Source organism: Sceloporus occidentalis, unplaced genomic scaffold, assembly GCF_023333645.1.
Source record: "Sceloporus occidentalis isolate IW3139 unplaced genomic scaffold, rSceOcc1.0.p SCAF_2, whole genome shotgun sequence".
NCBI classification, from domain to species: domain Eukaryota; kingdom Metazoa; phylum Chordata; class Lepidosauria; order Squamata; family Phrynosomatidae; genus Sceloporus; species Sceloporus occidentalis.
Genome location: NW_028316982.1, coordinates 111925010 through 111952442, shown reverse-complemented (window position 1 = coordinate 111952442; position 27433 = coordinate 111925010). Strand labels below are relative to the sequence as shown.

Below are 27433 nucleotides of genomic sequence, written 5' to 3'. Positions count from 1 at the left end.
TTACACAGCGCTGTACATACAATCTTTTTGATTGGACGGTTCCTTGCCCTCAGGCTTACAATCTAAAAAGACACGACACAAAAGGAGAAGGGAGTGGTGGTGGGGAAGGGGCCTCTCTAGTAGGATAATACATATAAAATACATAGCAAAACAGGAAATGATTCAATAAAACAGGCAACAAGAGAACATCAAATAGCAGGTGACAATTATGCAAAGCCTGGGAACGCTTCTCTGAACAGGATGAAGAAGTATTGCTCAATGGTCCTGTATGGGCATGTTTTCCAATGATCCTCTATGGGCAAGTATTCTCCTATTATTATTCTCTATGGGCAAGTATTCCTAAGGAGTGGAGTATGGCTTTGGCGCAGCTTCCGGCCTCTTAGGACTCATGCATCATTTAAACAGCATACCCCCAAAGTGACCCGAAGCAGCTTTATTTTGGCCAGTCTGTTTGGACCCATAGTTAGAAAAGTTAGGACTTGAAGATGAGTCTGTACATCACATACAACTTTAAATTAAAGCGTTTCAAAATCCAAACAGTTTAGAGGTGCGCAAGTTTTTGTATCCATCCCAAGCTTCAAGTTGTCTAGACTTCATAGTCATAGAGATGTGACACACACACACTCCCTCTGTCTAAAGTTGTTGTTCAGCCCTGTCTTCTTGCTGTTGTTGATAATCGCATGGCTCACTCAACTGGCACAGAAAGACTCACTTATGAAAATACCAGAGGTCATAACAGTTTGGTACCAATGAGAAAGCCCATCATTCTGAACTGCAAAAAAAATAAATGCTGCTATCTTAGTTCTAAAATATAATGCCTGTCTTAAACACTGCATTTTGAGGTAGGTCGAATGACAGCCACCTAACGCAGCTTGGAGCTGAACAGTAGCGCGACTCACATCCGTTTCATTGCCTCACCACTTACCAGCTGAACCTTTATGGGCTGGCATTAATAAGTCACACTGTCATTGTTAACTACCCTTGAGTTGGCCCCGACTCATGGAGACTCTGTGGATGAGACATCTCCATGCCTCGCTATCCTCGACTGCCCTGCTCAAGCTCTGCAGATTTATACCCGTGACTGTGATTTGAGTCTCGCCATCTGGCGTGTGATCTTTCTCTCTTTCTCCTTCCCTTCACCTTTCCTAGCATTATTGTCTTTTCTAGTGAGTCGTGCCTTATGCGGGGCCAAAAAGGCACCATCACAACATGGACATACTAGGCCCATAGGGGTGAAAGTGGAGTGACACAGGAGAAAGCCAGGATGTAAATCCCATAAATAAATAAATGTGTGTTGCTCCATGCCTTGTCTGTGTGCATTGCAATTGCACATTGTGCATTGCATGTCACAGCTGCACATTTTTTTTATTGTTCATTGCGGTTGTACATTATATATTGCACGTTGCTCATTGAACAATGGCCCCTTGTCATTGACAAGCATTGCACCATGTAGCTATCCTTTTTTACTTGTACACCGCTATGATCGATGCAGAATAGCGCTCTATACATAAAACATTATTATTATTATTATTATTATTATTATTATCCTGCATAGGAATTGCATAGTGCTCACACAGCATAGCTATGCATGCAGAAATTTATGCTATACTTGAAGGCATGTTGGATTTGCAGCCATGAAAGAAATGTCTGGTGGCAGCCACAGCCAAGAAGCTACCAGAGGCCCATCAGTGGCACCAGTCAAAGACTTTCTAAGGTCTGGTGGCAGTCCTAGTGAAAGAAGCACATGTTTTGTTTCCGTTTTCAGTCTAGGCCACGCTGACACTATTAAGCAAAGCAACCATATGAAAATTCCTTCCCTCTTACCTACTACATTTCTCATATTAATAGAGTGGGAAAGCATTTAGATAATAAACAGATTAAAGCAACAATTGTCTTGGCGACAGCATGGAGGAAAATCAGGGAGGATAAAGCAGCAGGTTGTTTCTATTTTTTCAAAAGTGTAAATGGAATTAATAATCATACAAATTTTAATAGGTACCTAAGGAAAACCCATATACTTTTGAGATTACTGTTGCAGTTTTTCCTGAAGATACATATGTGAAATCCAAAAAAGAGGAAAATATCTTATACCTTGACAAAGTGACTGCTTACAATTGCTAATCATTGGATTTTATTCCTGTGTTCTCCGCTGGAAAATACAGAAAACTGACAGCAACACAGCATTGCAACATGGACTGAGTTATTCATTTAGCTTCCTATCACACCTCTTTTCCTTGATTTTTTCCCCCCAAGGTGCACATATCTTTGATCATGTTTGTTATTTTTGCTGTGCTTCATGGAACAGCAGAGCAACCTGCAACCAAGGTCTCTAATCTGTAGAGTTTATTAAGATTGTCACCTCCCACCCATAAATATCAACATGTATCACAATTTTTGTTGCAGTTGGAATGCAGTGGAAATAATGCACCTGACCTAGAAAGGAACAAAGAAAATGAAAGAGCTGCAATTCATTCACTGGAAAAGCATGTTACAAAGATGGCTGCATGAAGGGCAAGCAAACCTCACTGATTAACTTTAAAACAGGGATCTAAACTAGAAAGATAGCTTTGTAATATAATTTAAAAGAGCAGGATGCTTAGAGCACCATATTGAAAGTAATTAAAAATATAAAATGTGTGTTTCTAATCATGAGGAAAATCATTACAGATTTATGAATCACTATTATTTTTCAAAAGGATTGGATATATTTCCAGAAAGTTTCAAATCTCTTAAAGCATTGGCTTCTTGTTACCTCTTTTTCCTTTGTATTCTGTGTTGCTTAGCACATGTTGTAACTTGTGAATCCCAACTATTTAACAAACACCTATAATGTTTAATGCTCTTTTTTTATTACAGATTATCACAATCTAAGACAGTTGTCCTTCTTTTCCCATTGACTTCAATGGATAGTCAAGGCACAGAAGAAATAAAAAGGAGAGAAACTGCCAGCCAGAGAAAGATCTGAGGTCAAGTCCATATGTAGTTTTAATCCTTTATACTTACTCTCCTCTTATTTTTACATAAACCCTGAGATGTTTTGCAACAAATAATAAAGAATGCAGAAGCAAGATTAACTCTTTCCCATGCTTTTACAGGCTCAGATTTATTCCTGCCATGCTATTAAGATTCACATTAAGAGTGAAATTGGAAAGAAACTTCCCTTTACTGGAAGAGTGACATTTAAGGAAATGCCTCAGTTGCAGTTTTCCAGGCACTAAATTTTCTTCACTAGTTTAAGAATAGTCCATTGAACTCATCAAAACGCTTTCGATGCCACTGTGAACAGAAAATGTAAAACAGCAATAATTCACAATTCACTAATAATGCAAAGGCAAATTACAACTTAGAGAGCCTGTGTGGTGGATTGGTTTACTTTAAGCATTGGACTATGACTCTGGAGACCAGGGTTCAGTTCCCTGCTTGGCCATGGAAACCCACTGGGTGACCTTAGGTGAGTCACACACTCTCAGCCCAAAAACACTCCATGATAAGGTCACCTAAGGATCATCTTAGGTGAAACAACTTGAAGGCACACAACAACAATTAGAACCTAACTATGGATATTCAGGTAAAAAAATGGTAATGGTAGTATTGATGATGGTGCTTGAGACTGGGAATAGAGAGGAAGACTATAAAAGATAGAAGCTTTTGTGAAAGGGATTGGATGAAGGATTACTAAGAGGTGGCACCAGACCTGGGACAAGAGTCATGATTGCCCCTTCACCTGCAAAAAAATACACTCTTTGATCTCCTGAAATAACAAGTTTGGTTGTATAATATATTGTTTGTTTATTATTTACTGCTGCAAAGAAAATGTCATAGCAAAGGATTTAGCAAGTTAGGTATCAGCGTGAGATTATTTTGGTTATTGCCTGTTAATTATGTCAAGCTCTTCCTCCCTTTTAAAATTTGCTCTCCCTCTGCAGCACCATTTTGTGACCCTTGTGTTTCACTCACTTTCAGCTTCTCAGGTCCTTGGAAGTACAGTAGCGGAGTTGCTTAACTTGCCATTTCTTGAAGAATATCTGAAGCTGAACCACTACCATTCTCTTCTCCAATTTCTTTTTCCAAATTTTGGGCTTTTTGGGTACAGCAAGATCTGCTTCAAGAGACATTTATGACCCTTTCTGAACCCAAAAGCATGGCAACCACGTTTCAATTCTTGGCTATGATAGGTCCCCTTTCTAGGCTAGCCTTGCAGTTCCAACCCTTGGTCTCCCGTCACTCACCTTGCCTTCTTTCCCCCTCTTAATCCCTCCCTGGATTTGGGCGTTGGACCTCAAAATGAACTATGTATGAACCAGTGACTTTGCTGTATTGTGGGTTCCCTGTAGTAAGCACCGGGCGACCAGATAGCCTCCTTTTCCAGGACATGTCCTACATTTCAGCCTTCTGTCCAGGAGGGATTCCCAAATGGAAATGGAATCTTCATATACCTCTGATCTGGCCTTCGAAAATTAATAAATAAAAATGTCCTCCATGTTTGAGCATGAATGAAAAGCATGCACTTACATTTATATGAGTGTTTGAGCTTTTATTTGGTACTGTCCACATTTTTTAATTTTGCTGTGCCTTGTCCTCCTTTGAAGTTGGGCCAGCTGGTCATCCTGGGTAACTGTGACCAGATTCTCTTAAGAACAACCAAACCCAGATAGATAGATAGATAGATAGATAGATAGATAGATAGATAGATAGACAGACAAAACAAGTGGAAGTTTATATAGATACACTATATATAAACATTAACCCATGAACTGTTTAATCATTCACAGCTCCCCAAAACCCTATTCAGTTCTTCACCATTCTGATTTCCCCCCACCCCGATTTCGATGTCATCTTTCCCCTGTCTCTGTGTCATCGTTCCCTTATCTGCCTTCTGTCAGAGACAAGCCTCCATTTTCTATCCTTTCTTCTCCACTATTGTCCTCCCTGCAGTGCATTGGCTCCAACCAGGCTTGTCCCCTTCCTGTTTTTCCATTGGCTATTTACCCAAGCTCAAGATCTAGGGATCATAAGGCTAAAATGTTTATGACATCAGTAGGGGGTGCAGGGGGTGCAAACTTCCACAGGTGACACAACCAAAGGGGATGACATCTGGTGGGGCAGTCACTCAACGTCCATCTCAGTATCCTCCGCTACCCCTTTCTACTGGCCGGGGCAACTCTGCTGGCCTTTTGCTGCAGCTACTGGTGAGATGGGGGTTCTTGCTGCTACCCAGGAGCCCCTTCCAAGTCTGGCAGGGCTGCTGGCCAGGCAAAAGGGGAAGAGTAAGCAGTAGTCATCAGGAGCCCTGGTGGTGCAGCGGTTAAATGCCTGTGCTGCATCCACTCACTCACAAACCACAAAGTTGTGAATTGAATACCAGCCAGGGGCTCAGGTTCGACTCCACCTGGCATCCTTCCAAGGTCGCTAAAATGAGTATCCAGCTTGTTGTGGGCAATTGGCTTACACATTGTAAACCGCTTAGGGAGTGCTTAAGTGCACTGATAAGCAGTATAGAAATGTATTTGCTATTGCTATTGCTATATGGAATCTTCATATACCTCTATATTGGCCTTCCAGAAACTATATTACCAGCAATCCCCAAAAGCCTTTTTTCAAATGCCATTCTCGTGACTTCTACAACTGGATTCCATTGCTACCACAGTCCCTTACACGCACACATATACACACTGCAGTTGCTCAAGGCATTGTCCTGCCCCAGTTCCATTTATGTCCATTAGGGTAGGAAGATATTAATGGTAGGTTTTACATCCATCTCACCCACCCTCTGGGCTTAGGCCATCATCTTTCAAAGAACCAAATTGTATAGGGCAGCAACTGACAGGTGTTTAGCAAGAACAAGGAATTCCTATGACAATTTTCTGCCCTGAGATCTTTTATGTTTTCTCCACAGCTTTTGTTTTCATTCTTACCAATGCCAGTACATTTGAGTTATAAATGTTTCTCATACGGTTGGTCCACTTGGAGATGAGATGGTGATCTCATGTACTTAGTCACAGAACATACTGAAAACTGATAAGTCTATAGATGTTGGGAGAATTTTGCACTTTCTAAACATGTACTGTACATGACCAATTTAATGCACTGATTCCCTCCCATCTCCATATCACCTTATCTGATTTAGCAAGCTGGTATGGAAATTGTATAGACTAGCAAAACACTTCCAACTCAATTAATTTACAGTTGCTCATTATTCATTAATCTAAATTTCCTGACCTTGGTGAGAATTTCAAACCCTCTCCTTCTGAATGGGACTAAAATTTACTGACAGTCATACTGCGTCAGTTCTGCTTTGCTGCTGCTGTATGTTTGTTGTTTGCAAAACAAAAGCCTATACCATACCCTCCAACTGTCCTCCTTTGGGAAGGACAATCCTGATTAACCCTCTCTCATCCAAATGTCCCTGTTTCTTTCTCCTCTTCCCATTTTCTCCCTTCATCCTCTGCTTGCTTCAGTTGCTACAAACTGAGTTCAAAATACCAAAGTAGTTTGCACTCAACTCAGCAGGAAGGAGAGGAGTAAGTCTGAATTTTGTTCTTTCCTCTGGGCTTAGGCAAAAGCAAACAACTGCAGCCTCCCCTAGGTTGTGTGTTCTTCTTCATTATTAACATTTGCTATCTTGGTGCACTCACATGTTGCTTGACCACATGTGTCTCAGTTTTCATCTTAGAAATGTTGGAAGGTACACTGTGCATACCAAGTAGCTCGTATTTCCTTGTTCATCACAGATCTGAAAAGCAATAAATACTTTTATTAAATAAATGACCTAATGAGAAATCCACACTTTTTTTAAAGAAAAGTGAAAGCGCCCTGGATTTAGGAAATATAAGTATATCCATTGCTCTGAGCAAATATTTCCCACCACTGGAATCAGAGGTTGCTGGTTCTTCTTTAAAATGTATAGCTGCAATCAAAGGACTATTTTAATTCCAGAAAAAGAGTCACAGCTAGGAGCTGAAGCACAGTTGAGAGATTCAAGTTCATCCATTGAGAAGCATTACCTTACCTCCTCCGGTCACTAGATTGGGAGTATGTAACCAGTGCCATTTGAAGATGTAGGAAAAATAGAGACATACTTAAAAAATCCAGGAAAGGTGGGGAAAGCTGTTTCAATTAAACTGCTGTTTTAAATTATTGTCACCTGCCTTGAATTCGCATTGTGGGAGAAAGGTAGGATATAAATCCTTGAAATAAATAACATTACAAGGTCTAGTTTAATATAAGGTACATAATTAAGCTTTAGCCAAATAAAAATAAGCATATACCAACTTCTTTGTTTCAATTAGTCTCAAAGGTGCTACAAGATCTCTTTACATACTAAGCTAAACTTCAGTTTCATATAGTGCTCTGCTGAGGCTCTTATGCATGCAGGGTTCCACAGCAGTTTCTAATTATCTAAATGTTTATATATTTCTTAGGTACTATGGAACTATATTCCTGTAATGGGGCCACTTCTAGACTCTGCTGCTACTCTCCTATAAGTAATCTTTCAAGCAACAGCTTCACAACCTTATATAGTGTGGTGAATCTGTTATCCAAGTAGGTGAAAGGAAGCATTTCCCTGGACATCTGTAAACTATTGGGAATACCTGAAGGCCTCTCTGTATTGTGTCCTAAGGATACATACTCAAGATCACTTATGCTAATTAGCTTAGGATGACATGATGATGGGTACAGTAAACCATTGCAGACCACCTTCTGGAGAAGAAGAATGGCCTCAGATGGCAGCCAACATCCTAGGCTTCAAAGGCAATACGTATACTCTTGAATAACATATACAGGGAGTAATAAACTGATGACAATCAAGGTCAATAGTAGCTTTCCTCCAGATCATCTTGCATTGCATTGGACCACAATATTGGATGACACCTTGCATTTTGATTTGATAACTGTAGCCCATTTCATTTGGAGAACACAGGTTGCGGAAGTCTGGTCCCACAATCTGTCCAGTGTCCAATGGCGGATACCTAGGGTTTTAGATCCAACAGTTTCTTTCATTTTTACAATAGCCAACCGGTCTGAATTGGTTAATAATTTTGTCATGAAAGTCCAAATCAATTAAGAAAGATAGGCAGAATGAACCATCCCTTCTGTTAGGCTACTGTGATCATTTATGCTAAAGATAGCACTTATTTTATCATTGATACAAATTACACTCCAGAGTAAGAAAGGGGATGACTGGCTTTATAAATATGTGGGATATGGCTCCAGCCCTTTGTCTCCTTTTAGAACCACAAGAATTAAGTTAAGCAAAAAAATACCATGGAAAAGAGTATCAATTCTGCAAGAAAATTTGTTGTTCTCAAAGCCAAAATTCTGCTCAGAAAGATAAAAAATAGCTACTAAATCAGAGTGAATCAGATTATTGAAAAGCCTTGTGTCTTCCTTTTTCTGCTGTGTCTGAATCCCCCCCCTCCCGAAAAAAAATAAACATTATATACCTTGATGGTGTCTTTGCTGGTTTTAAAAAGACATTTTGCTGGAATTTCTCATTAAAATCTGCCCCATGCATTAGTCTGTCAAGATATGAAATTCCAGTCTGTGAACTAAGGAGTTGTTAAAAGTACATGCTCTAGATTTCAGAAAAGACCTTTTCTACTTCTAACTTTACTACTGCTGGAGTAGGGCAAACTTTGGGAATGTGTGATCCTCTAGATCGGTCTGCATCTCTTATTGAACTGCATCTCATCAGCATCAGGTAAACAGATTGGGGCCAATAGGAATTGTAGTCTAGCGACATCTGTTTATAATCAATGGGTGGGCTGTAGAACAATGGATTAAGGAGAGCTTTGGTCTGATCCCGCAAAGCTTATCATACCTTCTTAACCAAACAAAAGGGGCATGATCCTTTTAAAGATTTCTGGAAGCCCCCAGCAGAGCATACATGAACTATGCCAGCCAGCATTGTCAATTTGTTTCCTGCTCCACCCATTTTATCTGGTGCCCATCGATGCACCCTGCCAGAGGGAGAGGAGCCATGCTTGTCTGGCACACAACCTAATTTCTTTCATTCAAAAACTACACACAAGATGCACAACTTCATTTCCATCACTGAAGAAAATAAAGATTTGCAAATTATTTGTAATTCTTTGGTGGTGGTGGTGCCAGGGATGAGTGAATACATTTGTTTGTTTGTTTGTTTGTTTGTTTCCGTTGTTGCTGTGTGCCTTCAAGTCATTTCTGACTTATGGCAACCCTAAGGTGAACCTACTATGGGGTTTTCCTGGCAAGACTGGTTTGAGGGGGGTGCCTTTGCTTTCCTCTAAGGCTGAGAGAGTATGACTTGCCCTAGGTCACCCAGGGGTTTCTATGGCCAAATGCAGAGTTGTAGTCCAGCATTCAAATCACTGCACTACACTGGCTGCTCTATATCATAAGGTCCCAGAGTCATATTACAATGAAAACTATCTAAAACCATTTTAAAATTATAAAATATTAAGGAATCATTTAAACACTCTAAAATACATTAAACAAGTTAACAATTGAAAACAAACGAATACTGTTTAAATCCATTTATATACCCGAACCTGAACAAATCATTACATCCTCAAAGGCTTTCCCAGAAAACCACATTTTAATTTGGTTTAATTTGGTGCCAAAACTAAGCTAGTGCCAACAGGGTCTTCAAAGGGAGAGCATTTCACTACTTGGGTACCACAGCAAAAAGAGACTTTTGTCATATATTCTCCCATACAGTATTGCAATGCTCACACTAGGAGGGCATAGTGAGCTTTAGGAAGGTGTATATGAGGGAACCATTCTTCAGGTATCAAGATTCCTGATGCTCCAGGGCTTTCGGTCAACACTTTGATGACCTTGAATTCAGACCAGAAGCCTATTGTTCCCCCAGGTCTAATTCCCTTAAAATCGGATTATATGGTTTCTACTAAGCTATTAATGTAAGCAATCTAGCTGCATTCATTCATTATTTGCTCTCAAGGAATTGTAAACAAAACCTATCTGCACTAATTTATTGATTTAGGATCAATACAAAAGATAAACAAACAAAAAACCTTCTAAAAGCTCAAACAACTGCACTGCAGTGATTTGGAATTTGGAGCCAATATTGCATTTAATCAAAAGACTAATTTTGAATACATATCCGTAGGGAATAGGGGAAAGAAGCAGAGACAGAAATACCTGATGTTCTTCCCTTTCCTAGAAAGAATATGGAACGAGCCCTTTCTTTCTTCAACTTTATGGTTAATCATTCATGCAACATACTGTTTTTCAAAAAGGTTTTTTTTCCCCATTTCATAGTCTTTGATATATTTTCTCCCAAATTTGAGAGGAAGACATGTCAGTGATTTTTTGGGGGGAGGAGGGCATGATGTTTGTATGCTTAATGCATTTTTCTATACCTTTTTCCATTTCAGGAGAACAATACGTGAACAACCAGGTCCTTCAGAAAGAAAAAGAGTTCCCTATCAGCTCAAGCCCTTTACTACTTTGAAAAGTGTAGCTCGTTTTAGGAAGGTTCCCTCCTCCCTGCCATCATCCTTTTGGCTAATGAAGGTTTTGAAGCCCCATTGGCAGTGTCTGATTGCAATTGTTGAAAAAGTGCGTCACTTAGAGATTTATTTGCACTAATCAACACCATGTTGTGCCTCAAAGCTAAAGTTCTCTTCAGAGGTAATGCCCCCACTGTGCAATTTTGCAAGAACTAAACAGCTCTTCTGTTTACTTTGGTGTTTTGCACCATATCTGTTTTAATGGAATGCTTTGAAACCACTTTCCAAACCTGTTGTATGGGCAGAAGGCTTATAATTTCTTTTTAACACCTTCCTCCCACATCAATCTTGATTGACAATGTAAAGCATTCAGGGTTTTCAGGCAGCTCACATCATAAATATGGAATCCATTAAAAACAGATTGGCTGGAAGATGGGCAGAGAGCTTCATTGGCAGGAGCTCCCCAAGTATGCTCCCTCCTCGGATTTTGTGGCAATGGCCATTTAAGTCTCACTTGTGTTGTGCTTTGATGCAACTGCCATGTAGTCTCAATTTTAACACGCAACCAATATGGCAGCTTCCTTCCCATTTGTATATATCTACATACATCTATAATACAGATTTCAATTGTTGTTGCTGTGTGCCTTCAAATCATTTCTGACTTATGGTGACCCAAAGATGAACATATCATTGGGTTTTTCTTGGCAGAATTTGTTTAGAGAGGGTTTGCCCTTACCTTCCTCTGAGGCTGAGAGAGTATGGCCTGCCTAAAGTCACCTAATGGGTTTCCCTGACCAAGTGTGGGTTCAAAACCTAGTCTCCCAGTGTCCTAGTCCAACACTCAAACCACTATACCAGACTTCAGTTAGTTTAACCAAATAACTGCAATCCTATACCTGTCTGCTCAGATAGTATATACCTCTACATCATTGAATTTGATGGAAAGTGTTCCTAGATAAGTGTGTATATAATGAAATAGCAGCCGAAATCAATTAAAGGTTCACAGGAAAGTGTGCACCAATTGGCCCTCTTCAAGTTGTCTTTCAGCTTGTGGCAACCCCAAGAACTTCATCATTTTCTTTGGCAAGGAATACTCAGTGGTGTTTTTGCTGGTTCCTTCCTCTAAAATATAGCCTACAGACGAAGTACAGTTGGACGTCTGTATCCATGGAGGACCCATTCTGGAGCCCCTCGCAGATACCAAAATCCATGCATATTCAATTCCCATTAAAATTAATGGCGGTGTGGCATGCGTGTGCCTGCTAGTGTAGCTGCATTGACGCACCATCATTAAGCAAAATGGAGGCTTGCAGTTCATGGATGGTTAAGAAGGGCAAACTGTATTCATTGGTGGTCCCCAATTCAAGTAATATCCAGGGATGAGCTTGTTTAGCTTCCAAGATCAGATGGGATCTGGTGCATTTAGACCCTTATGCAGCCAAAATAGCATCCATCCAACTCTGTGAACAAGAGCATGGTACTGGCATCATTGGGAAAATCTTGTGGTTTGCCACAGTATTCAAAATAGCTATCAGAACCGTAATTTGGGTTGGTAGTGATAAAAAAAAGAAATCCAATGATGACTATGTGTGTTGTGTGGACACCTGATGCTGCATTAATTGTTAAAATGGGAAAAAATAAAATGTGATGGGAGTGGAATAATGGCCCCGAAACAAACATGACTGACAGGATAGTTGACTGGAATTCCAAACAGGAATACTCCTCAAAGCTACATTTTTTCCTCATCCCTCACAGCCCCTGTCCCTTGTGCTTTGTGTCTTTTTGAGTGTAAGCCTGAGGGCAAGTATTAATTGGTTGGACTAAGAGGTATTTTGGCTCAAGAATGGGGTTAAAATATTAATAAAATTAATAAATGAGCATATTCTAAATCTTACTGCCTAGTTCCAAGGAACTGAGCAAGTTGCTCTAGGACCACCATAGCATGCAACAATCTACAGCTCTTCCAGAATTGCTGAAACTAAATGGAGCAGAATGTGTTCTTAATATGATTGCTCCCTTCACCAATAAATAATAAGTATATCGTGAGCTAGGTGGAAAAGATAACAGTGGGGAGGAAAAATGAACTATAACTTCAAAGTAGTAGAGTGTCTTATTGAAATGCCAGCACAGCGAACTAGTACTCTGAGAATATAAGATGGGTCTTGAGAAAATGTCTAAATAAACAGCACTGTCAATTTTTAATACTACTTTTAAATGGTATCTGGGGAGGCCTGGAGTTACCTTCATTCCCCTTACTGCATTATGTGTTGCAGTAAGAAGAGCTCTGGCTCAAAGCAGAAAACATTTAACTTTCAGCGTTGGGGTTGTGGCTCCTGGCCAGCTCCTGCCCTGCAATGAAATGTTTGAAGCTGACAGTTCATTCAATATCATAAAGCCACCAAGCATAACTGGCACAGTCTGTCATCCATTGCTTTCTGGCTTACATCTAAGCTAATAGGGAGTCTGAGTTATGACTCTCCCTCCAGACAGGGTGAATCTTTCAAGACAGAGTTGAGATCACTGACTAGACAGCAGCAGTATCGCTGGAGTGGTGGCATGGGCATTGCGTCAAAAGACTAAAGGGAGTTAGCAAATATGCTGGAGGGGGGAAATGGCCAACACACACACTACTAATTTCTTCATTTTTACTGTGATTTGAAGAGTGACTTTTCCATTCACAACTTTCCATTAAATGAGATTTGATTTGTGACCTGTCCAAGTGTGTTTTATTTAATTATCTAACTGCTTCTAGTCCTTCTTTGTTCCAGTCCTTATGCTCTTTCTGCATTATAACTTTTCATATCCTCACATAGTCTTAAATTTTAAGAATATCTCTCTCTCTCTCTCTCTCTCTCTCTCTCAATACAAGAAGCATCTCCCATGATAACTTATGGTCTCCAAGAATCAGCATTAGATGACCAGGAAAAGTAAACATAGGGCTAACGCCAATACGATTGAGTATCCCTTATCCAAAATGTTTGGGACGAGAAGCATTTCTGAGTGGAGATTTTCTTTTATTTTGGAATACACAGATAGAGTAGCATGTACCTGTATTGTATTTACAAGGCTGGAGAGAGATGTGAAGCTAGAGAGAGACCCGGACTCTATGAAATGGTGAGAGGTGTGGGCTCATACTAAGCACTATGTGTGGATTCCCGCCATTTCACAGTTCTTCAGTCTCTCTCCATCCTTGAGTCTTTTTGCCACCAACTGCACACTCCTGCCTTTGAGGTGGTGGCTGTGGCACTCCTGCTCGTTCATCTCTCTCCAGCCTCACGTCTTGTTCATTTGCTGCTTGTGTATGAGACACAAGACTGGAGAGAGATGTAGGATCTGAGAAATGAACAAGCATGAATGCCACCGCTGCCACCTCAAAGGCAGAGGCAGGCAACTGGTGGTGAAAAGGTTTTGGAGGTTTTAAGATTTCAGATGTCTGAATTAGGGGTGCTCAGTCTGTTTTTGAGTCAACTAGGGTATACTTATTGAAACTAATGGGACTTGTTAGTCATCAATGACATAAGTCCCATTTATGTCAAAGGATCTATACTTATTAGATTTAACCCATCAATCAGTTACAACAAAACTACTCCTTTTTCATTGCACAATTCCCAATGTATCATAAGTTACTGACATGGATACCGAAAGAGAGAAGGAGCTTAGGGTGGTCTGGAAACCATGCCCTATGAGGAGATACTTAGGGAGCTGGATAAATTCAGGCTGGAGAAGAGATGGTTAAGAGGTGATATGATAGCCTTGTTTAAGTATTTGAAGAGGTTAGAGTATTAAGTATTGAGGATGGAGCAAGCTTGTTTTCTGCTGCTCCAGAGAATAGCACTTGAAGCAATGAATACAAGATACAGGAAAAGAGATTCTACCTAAACATTAGGAGGAACTTCCTGACAGTAAGAGCTGTTTGACAGTGGGACACACTCCCTCGGAGGGTGAAAGAATCTCCTTCTTTGGAGTTCTTTAAACAGAGGCTGGATGGCCATCTCTTGGGGGTACTTTGGTTGTGAGTTACTGCATGGCAGGGGGTTGGACTGGATGGCCCTCCCTTGTGGTCTCTTCACTCTTTGATTCTATGATGCTATGATTCTTCAATAGGCATTGTATGCTTATTTGATGTGGTTGCTAATGCTGGTAGGATCTATGTCAGAAGATATGGTGTTGAACCTGGAAGGGGGAGCAGTCAATAACTTGGAAAGCTTAAAACCCAGAGCAAACTCACTACCCAACTAACATGGAACCTCCCACTCCCCACTGCTGGTTTGCACTGCTGATTTTCTAATATCTCTTTTTTAATGTGGTGGACTTGTTATCAGCTCTGTGCTCAGCATAGCTGTGGGATATTAATCATAGGCATGATGACTTAGAAGTAAACCCCACTGAGCTTAGTATCAACACGGTGTTAGTCTGGCTCCTAAACCCTTTGATCCTGTTTCTCAAGAGCAGTGAGCAAGTATCCTTTCTAGAAAATACCTTCTTTCCTGGGGGCTCAGGATAGAATCTTTTTGGTGATTTACAAACATGTTAAGAGCCAGGATGGTATAGTCATTTTGAACTTTGAATCTGAAGACTAGAGTTTGAATCCTCCTTCACCCATGGAAACCCAGTGAGTGACCTTGGGCAAGTCACACTCTTTCGGCCTCAGATTAATCATGTAGATCATCATCTGCATCATTGTCTATATGTAGACTGTCTATATGTAAATTGTCTACATCTACAACATCATGTAGGTTGTCATCATTTTGCTTCCCATTATAGGTGATAGATATGATCAACCCTTTCTAAAGAGAACAATGTTACTACCAGGTCTAGAAGCCTGTTGTCACCAGTCATGTCTTTCAGAGTCTCAAAAATGACCTAACAATATTCCTTAATTTTATAACATGCCCCCTCCCTAATGTAATTTTCTGCTTCTGTTAACCTGTGTCTCAAATGTGCATCCTTCTGTTCATTATCAAGGTCTCAGTCCATTTGCCACATCTTGCTAGTGTTAGATACACTGAATCCATGGAATTTGCAAAGAGCATTTACTTATCCATTCAACAGTTGATTCATTGTTCCTGCTTAGTTGTAAATCTGTTCTTAAAAGACCCATATGTTTTTTTATTAGTTCAATGGACTGTTCTGAAACTATGGAACAAATTTCAAGTGTGCATGAGTAAAATTATGCTTTCCTTCAATTATGCCCTTTCCTTGACTGGGACAGATGAGGAAGCTAAAATGAAGGGGACACATGTGAAACAAGTAGTAGAAATATGCAAAACTGCAAATCTACCAAATGGGAATTACATCACCTTGATTAAAGGAATGAGAACCTCAAATCAACACTCAGGCAACCGTGGAAAAAATGGGATCTATAGTTTGGTTTAAATGTATGAGGATGTATTACAGTGACAGCCACTCAAAACAAAGGGCAGTGACAGAATTAATGATTCGTATTGTGCCATTGCCCTCTACTGGACACTGTTCTAACACAATTTTTAAAAATATGCTCCATGTTATCCTAACAGGGATAACAAACTCATTTTCCCAGTGCCAGTATTATGCAGTCAAAATAAACACTATCCAGATACTGATACTGGGGGTATCAGTAGTTGGTGAGAAACATCAAGGTTTGCAGAAAATTAAAAGAACTTTTAGGGGAAAATACTGGGGGGGGGGGGGGGGGTCTAGCTAGTGACCTCAGAATGCTGGTTTTCCATGGAGGTGGGATGGGGTTTGAAATAGAAAACAAGATGTGGGAATGGAATATCCTGGGAGTAGCTGCTAATCAGGGTAACACCCCAAATCTGTTTTTATAAGACCCATATGTCACTACTTTATATTGCTCCAGTTTGCTAACTGGTATGGGTGACAACAGGATTTGGACAAAAGGGTGCTTAAGGTCTGGCATAAATGGTTAATGTTCCTCTCAACAGATAGTGGCCAAGTAAATTCAGCCACCTTTTTTTCTTAGCAAAAGCAAACTATAGGATCAGAGTGACTAGAAAACAGCTGTTGGTTTCCTCATGAGTGTTTTGACTAGAAAGAGAAGGGTCCCACGTCTACCTACCATCACCAAATATGATTCTCCAGTCCTCTCTCTTTCCATGGAAAGCCAACTCTCAGTAAGGTCTGGTACAAATGGTCCCTCAGTGACACCCTCATCACATGCTAGGGTTACCTCGGGGCAGAGCGCCCACACACCCTGCAACCCTTGCACATGACAAGGGCCTAATAATGGTGACGCCCTGTATACATGGATGCCACCGTTGTTACATAAGCACTGTGCGGTGTCTGCATGGCACCGCGCAGTGCTTACGTAATGAGTGGCCAGTGGTGCACTTGTTATGCCGCCCTTGCGAGTTCTTTTTCCGCCAGTGGGAAGCTGAGCTTTTCGGCGGTCTGTACTGCGCCCAAGTTGCTATTCTTAGAACATCTCTTTGCTTGTCATAGGGCCCATACAGACAGGCCAAAATAAAACTGCTTCTGGTCACTTTGGAGTTATACTGTTTAAATACTGCAAGCTTCCTAAGAGGCCAAAAGCCATGCCAAAGCCATTCTCCAGTCCTAAGGACTGCAGTTTAGCTTTGGTGCAGCTTCTGGTCTCTTAGGTCACATGCATCATTTAAACAGCATACCTCCAAAGTGACCCACAGCAGCTTTAATTTGGCCTGTCTGTATTGGCCTATAGTTAAAAATATGCAACAATACATTGAGTTACAGTGTACCAAGAGTGATCTGTTGCCAGTGTGATAACAGAAAACACAGTAACGTGGTATTCTTGCCTACAAGAAGAATAGAGTTGCCAACCCAAAAGTAAGATTATCTCACTCTTTTCCTGTGGCATAATCAATGATACCATTCTTGGTCCCAAGAGAGAACATATTCAAGGCAAAAGCTCTGCAGAAAAACATACAGAAATGGAGCAGTTGTATGTGTGAATTTCTTTTGTATGTCAATAATTTTTTTATGTTGTGTGTTAGAGGAAAGCTTACTCTGGAATTCTTTACCACCCACTGTGTGACATGAACCATCAACACATTTGTTGATGTTTCCACTCGGGCATAAAAAAAAGGAAGACATATATTTCATATTCACCAATTTATCAAATTGAAAGACAGTCTCTTACAAGAACAGGAGACATGATGCTGGTTCTTTGTGAGATTCCAAGCAGCAAGCCATGTCTGGGGTGACAGTGGAGAAAAAAACCCACATATCTCAAATTCTGATAGATGCTTCAGAACAATATTGTTATTTTCAGAATCATAGCAGGGTGCTGCTGAAACAAATGGTGAAATGACTAGACTACCAACACTTTTTTCCACACTACATTTGCTTTATAGGTCCCACATTACAAAGAAAATGTTACAGCCAATTGTGTGAATCAACAGTTTTGGAAGTGCTCCTTGGGCACCTTTCTTCAAAAACATATAACTCAAAACTTCCACCTGGCTATCAAGCATAACTAGGAACTTCAAACATCTCTCTTTACTGCAAGCCAGTATAAGAAATGGAATTTTTGTCATATGTTTCTATTAGATTAATAAATTATGGTTTAAAAGCAGTGGGAGAGGAAGATATAATTGTCTACACAGCAGAGGTGAGAGCCAGTGTGGTGTAATGGTTTGAGCATTGGGCTACAACTCTGGCAACCAGGGTTCAAATCCCTGCCCAGTCATGGAAACTAACTGGGTGACCTTGGCAAGTCACACACTCTCAGCTTCAGAGGAGGCAAAGGTAAAACCCACTCTGAAAAAATTTGCCAAGAAACCCCCATGATAGGTTTGCCTTAGGGTCACTTTAAGTCGGAAATGACTTGAAGGCACACAACAACAAGCAGAGGCAAGCTGGAATAGGACATGGAAACAGCAGCCTTTTAAAACATCTGCTAAAATTAAAGAAATAGCATGCAAAGTAGTGCATAAGTGTTGTTATACCGCTGTGAAATTGTTTCATGTATGCATCGCCTTCCCTCCCTTTTGGTGAAGAGGCCACCCCATTAAAGGAACATGGATGCATATGTAGTGGGCATGCTCAAGGGTTCGTGAACTGTGGTTCAGAATTTCCCCCCAGAAATTTTGGCACACATTGTAATCCAAACACATTATTGACACTTCTATCCATCCAAGATAGCACACAGGGACAAAATATTCCACGAAGGCCTCCTAAACTTTATGTTTGTTCATGATAGCACAGCATTGGAAGTCTCCAACTGTCATCACAATTCAGTGCTGGTTTGAAAAACTTTGGAAGACTGGATTAGCATAGCAGCATGCCCACCATGACAGATTCCTCCATGGACCTTCCAATGAAACTGTTTCCTGGACATATGGCCCCCATACTTTACATACATTAATAGAGGCAAACCACTTTATTAACATCCAACTAATTCCATGGGCGTACTCTAGCTGGGACTACCAATAGCACACAGGCCAAAGATTTGATGTTCCAAACTAAACTGAATAAAATAATTTTAAAATTAAAGAAAAATAGTTTTAGTGTTTAAATATTGAGTATCCAGCTTAAAGAAAAGTTTATATTGACGAAGGACACTCATTGTGAATACTGACAAGACAAGTATTTGTACTTCCTTGTGATTGTTTTTCTAGGGCAGGTATAGAGAATCTTTGGTCCTCCAAATGTTTTGACCTACAACTCTCATCAGCCTTTCGTCAGCATAGCCAGTGGCAAGGTATTGTGGTATGTCTAATATGGTAAGTAAGTCAAAGGCTCTCCATGCCTATTATAAAATATATTGTGATCATGATTTAAAATGCCTAGAATGGCTGGGTGAAAACCAGGGTGTTTCACACACATACAGGCCCAAGTGGCTGAGGAATTGTAAGTAGAGATGACCACAAGCTATTCACTGGTGCCATAAATATTTGATATGTATTTAAATCACAACAGACAACAAAGAATTGGCATTATGAGATTAATATACAGTATTCGAGAATTCAGAGGAAAAGAAAGGCACACAATATATGAGTTTTAGGAGAACTATGAGGAACATTGCACACATAGTGAATACACTACAACAATCACAGTAATGTGATGGTTCCGCTATGAAAAAGCAATCCTGCTGTGTGTATTTTTAAAATCATTTCTTACATTTTAAAGGCAATAGCTACAGTGCTGTATGGAGCACTTTCTAGAACTGGTTCTTCTTTATGTATATCAGATAGATAATCTGACCATTCCCCTCCAGTTCTGTGTACATTAGCATACACAAAAGTTTTATAGATAGTACTAATGATAGAGACTCAGTGTGGTGTAGTGGTTTGGATGTTTGACTCTGGAGGCCAGGGTCTGAATCCCAGCTTGGTCATGTAAACCAACTGGGTGACCTTGGGTAAGTCACACTCTCTCAGCCTCAAAGGACAGCAACAGTAAACCTCCTCTGAAGAAACTTGCCAAGAAAACCCCATGGTAGGTTTGCCTTAGGGTCACCATAAGTCAGAAAAACAACTTGAAGGAGAAGATGGTTTTTTGACATGTAGATAGAAAGTTTGAGCACGGAAAAACGGGAGAGCGAGTACGTAGATTAGAGAAGGGAAGGAGAAAGAAAGGAAGGCTGGAGAGTAAGAGGTAGGAGAAGAGAAGAAAAAGAAGAGGTGTAGAAAGAGTATAAGAGAAAGAATAGAAGGAGACGGAGAATTTTATGTGGAGGCGCATGAAAGAAACAGGGGGGAAAGAATGATGGAGAATGTTACCCAGAGCTACTAGCAACAAGGGGTACTAAGGAGGGAAAGATGTTATAATGGGGAAATTTTTATTCTCTCCAGTTGCAATGGAAAGGCAGTAAGCATTGTGTTTAAATGTTGTTACTGTATGTATGTTATATTTTTATTTTCAATACAATTGATTTTAAAAAAGAATCTGAATTTCAGTGAGTAGAAATGCAATGAAACACACAGTCCAAGTACAGATTAATGCTAGCCCTAACCACCATTGATTATAAAGGATTCCCAGAACAGTGACACTCCCTCTCCCAGTTCCTCAGAATACTACTCCTGTGTGTCATCATTTCTTCCTGGCCAGGGCTTCTCTTTCTCTTCATCGCTCAGACATTTTTTCTTTATCCTTTCTCTTCAGTGGCTCTCCTTTGCTCTGCTGGCCTGTGTTTCCTTTCAGCAGCTCTTCCCTCCTTTTCCACTGCTCCTCCAATGATTTTTCCCATTCATCTAACTGCCCAGCACCAACAGCCTTCATAAAATTCACATTACCATTGCTTTTTTCTGCCTACCATATGCTTTTCACTTTTCATACCTCACATTCAGTGGCTGTAGTTATTACATTCTTAGTCATTTTTCTTATTCTTTAGATATTATTACAGATTTGTGGGTATCTCCTTGTGTTCATCTTCCATCCGGGAGACAAGAAACCAGTCCCGTTCTCCCAAGATAATATATTACAAGCCGGACTAAAAATGTATCTCAAAAATGTTTCTTACACTCCCCCCAGTCTATTCACAAATGTCCATAGACTATAAAATATCCTTGTATCCATTGAGGTTTCGATGCAGGACCCCTCATGGATACCAAAATCTGTGGATGATCAAGCGCCATTAAATATAAAGGGATAGTAAAATGGTGTCCCTTATATAAGGTTTGCCTTTTGGAATTTATATTTCATTTGAATATTTTCAAGCCTTGGATGGTTGAAACTGTGGAGAAGGAATCTGTGGGTATGGAGGGTTGACTGTATTCCTTCACAACCTGTATTTGTAGAAGGTCAGGTAATTATGAATGAAAATGCCATTTTGTTTATATAAATCCGGCTTTGTGACAAAGATGAAGTTACTAAATCCATACTCCTGGCACCTTATGAATATTATTTCTTCAGAAAATTCCCCAGGCAACAGCAGAAATAATGGCTTCAAATTCCAGCAGTGTAATTACCTTCCAGTGTGAACCTTTTGATGACAGAGTTAGCACAAAATTTAATAACAGTATTTGTTGGACGGAAAAGGAGAGAGCGAAACAGACGGAATATACGCAATTACTCCCATTTATTTTCGTGACATTCTGTTTTAAATCCAATCAGTTGCTGGTTGAACAAGGAAATATTGTGTCATTTAACAGAAGAATACAGTTTTCCCAAGCAGCTTTCTTAACATTTAATTTTGTAAATTAATGCACCATAACAACAACAAAAAAGGTGTTTGCAGGGTTAGCAATGTTGAAGAATTATTGCTGTTGGTCAAGCTTGAAATTCCAAGAAAATTCTTCATGTTTTCAAGAACACTAGACTGCTGTTATGAAGGTTTAATTAATATAATTCAATTTAAACAACAAAAACAAAAACTCTGCTTGCACTGCAGTTTTACTCATTTAACTCTAGCTTGTATTCTGAGTTCCAGTAGCTATAGTATGGGTGATCAGCTTCGTGCATTACGCTCTTCAGATCCAACAAAAGTAGAAACTATTTGTATTGAATCTAACACACAGGTTTTCACCCCTTACTATATTACCCAAAGCACCCTGGGATTTACTATGGATTCCCCAATGAGCAAATATGGTGGACAAGCTTCCCTTCTGAGCTTCCTCTTTAGTGTAAGGCTTCAGAAGAGTAGCGGAGGTGTTCTAGAGTAAGACGCAACAAACTAGGCCATTGGCTTACATCAGGCAGTTATGTGGTCTAGAGAGAGAGAGAGAGAGAGATGGAGATTCTACATCAGGAAATATAGCATAAGATTTCACCATGGTGGAACTACAAAAGGTCCTCCTCCCATATGGCTCACTCTCCTGCAGTTGCTCCCATTCAGTGGAGCAGGGGAGAACTGAGAAATATCCATCTATGTGACTATAGCCAGATGTACAATGGCAGCATCATCTTCCAGCACCTCCAGAGGATCCCTAGGATATCGTAGAAAAATCCTTCATCACTATGCATCATGATTATAGGCAAATACTTCACAGAGATCCTCTGTTCCCCACCAGCCACTACATATCCATGGAGTGGGGGCAGATGCAGAAGGAAAGCGGATTGTCAGAGATCTTCGGTCATTTGTGAGTCAGTAAGAGAATTTCAGTCTCTGCAATGACCGCCTCCCAAAAAAAAGTTGGAAGCAAAGAAGCATCAACATACAATGTTATTAGTGAGAGACAGGAGTCTAGATAATGCCTGCCTTTTATGTTTCAGTCCTCAGTATCTTATAGAATCACAGGATAATAGAGTTGGAAGAGACCACAAGGGCCATTCAGTCCAACCCCTGCCATGCAGGGAATCGCAATCAAAGCATCCCTCTTCCTTAGGTTGCCTGGAGATGTCACTCCCCCTTCTCTCAATAAGTTAATCATTCCCTTTATTTTCCTTTGTCTGGAAGGAGCATTCATGATGCTCCAGTCCAAATAGGCAGAAGTCATTGTGGAAGCATGACTGTAACACTTGTGTCTTAACTAGGGGCCTGAACAGACAAGGCAAAATAAAGCTGCTTCGGGTCACTTTGGAGGTATGCTGTTTAAATGACACATGTATCTTAAGTGTCCAGAAGCTGCACCAAAGATGCTCTCCAGTCCTTAGGACTTAGACTTTGGTGTGGCTTCTGGTCTCTTAGGATGCATGCATCATTTAAACAGCATACCTTCAAAGTGACCTGAAGCAGCTTTATTTTGTCCTTTCTGTTCGGTCCCTAAACTGTATGTCTTTAATGTCTGAACTACACAATAGTACACACAAAGCAATGAACAGTGCCATTTTATTGAGATTTAGTATTTAAACTACTAGAACCACTACTGCTTAATGATTATTGATATATAATAACTTACTGCTGATTTGTGCAAAGAGAACACATGTGCAGCTAGCTACTTGCATAATTTATATGTATAATTCTTACACAGGAAGAGTAACCTGAACATACTGGATCTCTTTCAACTGTTCTCCAAGTGTCACTTCGCCCAAGATTGCAAATAAGCCTGTATCACAGGGAGACAGCTTGGTTAGCCAGAAATTGATGGCGATGCTGTAATGGAGCTATGAGTAAGAGATGGCTCACATACAGCTCATAGGTTGCATTCACTTAAGCTATGATAAATTAGCAAAGATTAGGCTTGGTACATAACAGGTCCATAAATATACAGTCGTTTAAGTCGAAGGAATGTCAGAAAGCTACAGTAACTACTTTTGATGGCAAATTTTTATGAAACATGTCCATCCTGTTAAAATATGCTTAATAGAATGGGCAGAGTATGTTTTGACAGGCATTTTTTAAAAAACTCTTACAGTCAGTCTAATATTGGAAAATCTCTACAGGAAACCACCAGGGCAGTGAACCAGAGGGTGAATACTAAACCATTTATGACAGCTTGTTATTGCTATTTTACTAATGATTGCATTCTACAGTACTAAATAACTAACTAAATAAAAATCTCTGGGTTCTAACCAGTTGACTTCCCAAATCAATAGCCTTATTCTTAGAATTTGTTATTACTATAAGCTATGAGGAGGCAATGCACAGGACAACAAAACCAGAATTTTTGAACCAACCAACCTCAATAGACAATACAGCTAAAATCGGAACATAGGTATTTGGCCAGCTTCCGTTTAAATTGAAGTAGCAAGTTAAAGCAGGTGAAGGCTTTAACATGTGATTCTTCATATGTTCTTCAGCTTGTGGTAGTAATAAGAGACAATATCTACACCCCTGGCCATTTTTAAATGTTCAGGTATTTGATTAAATAGGATCATGGACAGGTTTTCCATTACATCTATTGATAACCAGAGTCATATCTTTCCAAAGTAGCATGTTGTAAGCAACATCACCCAACTAATAGGAATTTTGTTAGAATATAATAATAATAATAAATGCTTATTTATAAACCGCTTTTCCAATGATCAAAGCGGTGTACATGTCGTTAATCAAACAGTAAAAACAGTCCTATGATCCCAGTCCTATGCAGAATCACACAAGCTTCTGATAGCAGCAACACATGAAAAGAAAATGAAGCCCTTCTATGCCACTCCAGTTCTCCATCAGCTGCCACCACAGAGATTACATTTCTAAAGAGCAGGTGCTTATTTTAATAATTTTAAAAGGGAATCCTAAATGCTGCACACATACACACACCCAAGTTTCTGCTTGATGCGTTTGGTTTCAGGTAATGACATTCACCCTTTTAGGGGGGAGGAAAGAGATTTTTAAAGGTTACAAAGAAACAGCGATGAGGAAGGAGCTATGGAGAGGAGCAACCACTGGCAACATCCTGCTGGTGGTAGAGCTGAACAGGGGGCCCACGCTCCAACCTGCTTCTGATATTACCCAGCTTTTGAAAAGAATTACACATGAATATTTATGGACACAGAACAGAAATGTATAATCACAAGGAACAAGCTGAAAGCAGGAGATGCACAAAATCTGAACTGATAATTTGTTATACTCTCGTTTTCCAAAGTAGCAAGCTACCTTCTTTATTCAGTCTCACATTAATGCCAGCTTGGTCTGAGGCAATCTAGATCCACTGATCCCTTCATCACTCTTTGGCTCTGCATCAGCTATTTTTTTTAAAAGTCCCCTATGTTTAATTTGGTTTGGGTTTTCTTTTAGCCCATTCATTCCTAAGAGTTCAGATGGGCATGATGAGACACAGATAAGATAGATAAATAGAGATGTCATTAAATCGTCTTCTTCTGCCCAGTCAACTGTAAAACTAGTCATGGCATGCAAAAGCAGACACCTTAGAAGAAATTGGGTTTACTATGTATTGTATACAGTCGGCCCTTCTTATACACAGATTTTTTATACACAGATTCAAGCATCCATGGTTTGAAAATGTTCAAAAAAAGTATAAATTTCAAATATCAAACCTTGATTTTCCATTTTTTATAAGGGGCACCATTTTGCTCTGTCATTATATTTAATGGGACTTGAGCATCCACAGATTTTGTTATCTACAGGGAATCTTGGAACCAAACCCAAGCATATAACAAGGGTCCACTGTAGTATGTAACTGTGCTCTCCATAGCTGGATGAAGAGTAAAATATAAATATAACGATTTCCATTATTACACAATATCGTGATGACCATGAGAGAGATCTCTTTAAAATCTGAATTTGTCTATTCTGAGAATGTTTACCTGAAACTGAACCTCAGCAACAAATTGTCTGCATTCTGTTAAAAAGAAAAACCAGAAAACCCCTGTCCTAATAACATTTTGATCATCAGATCCCACCATATCTGCACAACCCACATTCCCAGTTCAACTAAGATTGTTGTTGTTCACTGTCTTCAAGTCCACTTTAACTCATGGTGACCCTGTGGAAAAGACATCTCAAAATTGTCCTCAACCTCTCTGCAAAGTTCCTACAGGCCCAGGCCCTCCTTGACTGTGTCTAACCATCTGACATCTGGTCTTTCTCTCTTTCTACTACTCTTCCACCTTTCCTTGCATCATTGCCTTTTCTAATTATTCATTTTTCCTCGTGATGTGGCCAAAGTTTGACAACCTCAGTTTATTCATCCTGGCTTCCAGAGAGAGTTTGGGCCCAATCTGTTCTAGAACCCATTTGTTTGTCTTCTGTATCCTCACCACTCTTCTCCAATTAGTTAATTTTATATCAATTTTGTTCACTGTTTAGCTCTCACATCCATACATGGTGATGGCGAATACAATGGCTTGGACTATCCTCACTTAAGTGTTCAGAATTATGTCTCTATACTTGTCCAGTTCTCTCATAGCTGCCCTTCCCAATGCTAGTCTGCTTCTTATTTCTTGACTGCAGTTGCCATTCTGATCAATATTTGATTCAAGGTACGGGAACTCTGACTATTTCAGTGCTCTCATTAGGGTGAATTTTTGTAGATCTTCTGTAGTCATTATTTTTGTTTTCTTAATGTTCAACAGTAAGCCTACCTTGAGATTATATAACTGTTAATTAAGGAGAGATGAAATAATTGGCAAGGGTCATTTTATGCTGAATTTACGAGTTACTTATTTGTTGCCGTGTGTCTTGCAGTCAGGTTCTTTTGAGAATATGAATTATTTTAAAGTTGCTGTGCAGATTTTCTAAATGTTTTGAAAAGTATTTTTGTGTGTCCCTTCAAGTAATTTCCAACATATGGAGACCCTATGGCAAACCTGTCACAGGGTTTTCTTGGTGAGATTTGTTCAGAGGGGATTTGCCTTTACCACTATCTGAGGCTGAGTGTGTCACTTGACCAATGTAACCCAGTGAGTTTACATGCCTGGATTTGAACCCTGGTCTCCAGGGTTACAGGCCAATGCTCAAACCATTGCACCACGCTGGCTCTCTCTTCATTTTTTACTATTGATGTTATTGGTGCACTAATATTATAACAGATCAACTAGAGCATGCAGCTACCATATCTTAGGCAAGTATCTGCCAATTCATTTTACCCAACTCAGATCTTCTGGATAGTGTTACTCTAACAAAATGATTCTTTTGGTGGCCTTGTCTTAAATCCCTGTAGGACTGGAAAAAAGAAACACTTTTATAAACATTAAGGGATAGGCCTAGTGGCACAGTGGTTTAAATATTTAACTATGACTCTGGTTTCTAGGGTCTGATTCCCCACTCGGCCATGGAAACTCACTGGGTTACCTTGGGCAAGTCACATACTCTCATCATCAGGGAAAGGCAATGGCAAACTTCCTCTGAACATAACTTGCCAAGAAAACTCCATGATAGGATTCACCTTAGGGTTGCCATAAGTTGGAAAGGACTTGAAGGCACATAACAACCTTATGGCAAAACATGTTTTCCTTGCAGAAGATTCTAGGTTTAATATCTGGCATCTCCATTAGGGCTGGGAAAGACCCATATTGAAACCCTGGAAAACCAACAACAGTTCAGTACAAACAATACAGAACTGGGTGAACTAATGGTATGTCTTGTCAGTGTCCTATTTGATGTTATTTGCCATCAAGTCAACGTTGACTTATGGTGACCCTATGAATGAGACCTCTCCGAAACTCCCATTCATCAACTGCCTTGCTCAAGTCTTGCAAACTCAGGGCCATGACTTTTTTGA

At 39.9% G+C, this 27433-nt stretch overlaps 1 protein-coding gene across 1 annotated transcript in view; it reads right to left on the bottom strand.

The window, feature by feature from the left end:
* Window positions 1–21752: 21752 nt before the first annotated feature.
* The window catches only part of LOC149318878 (poly(ADP-ribose) glycohydrolase-like), a 91027-nt gene continuing 85346 nt past the window's right edge, over window positions 21753–27433 (bottom strand). Inside the window, exon 19 of the mRNA XM_089510620.1 lies at window positions 21753–22082. The gene's annotated coding sequence lies outside the window, so the exon portion shown is untranslated. The remainder of the gene's footprint in view (window positions 22083–27433) is intronic.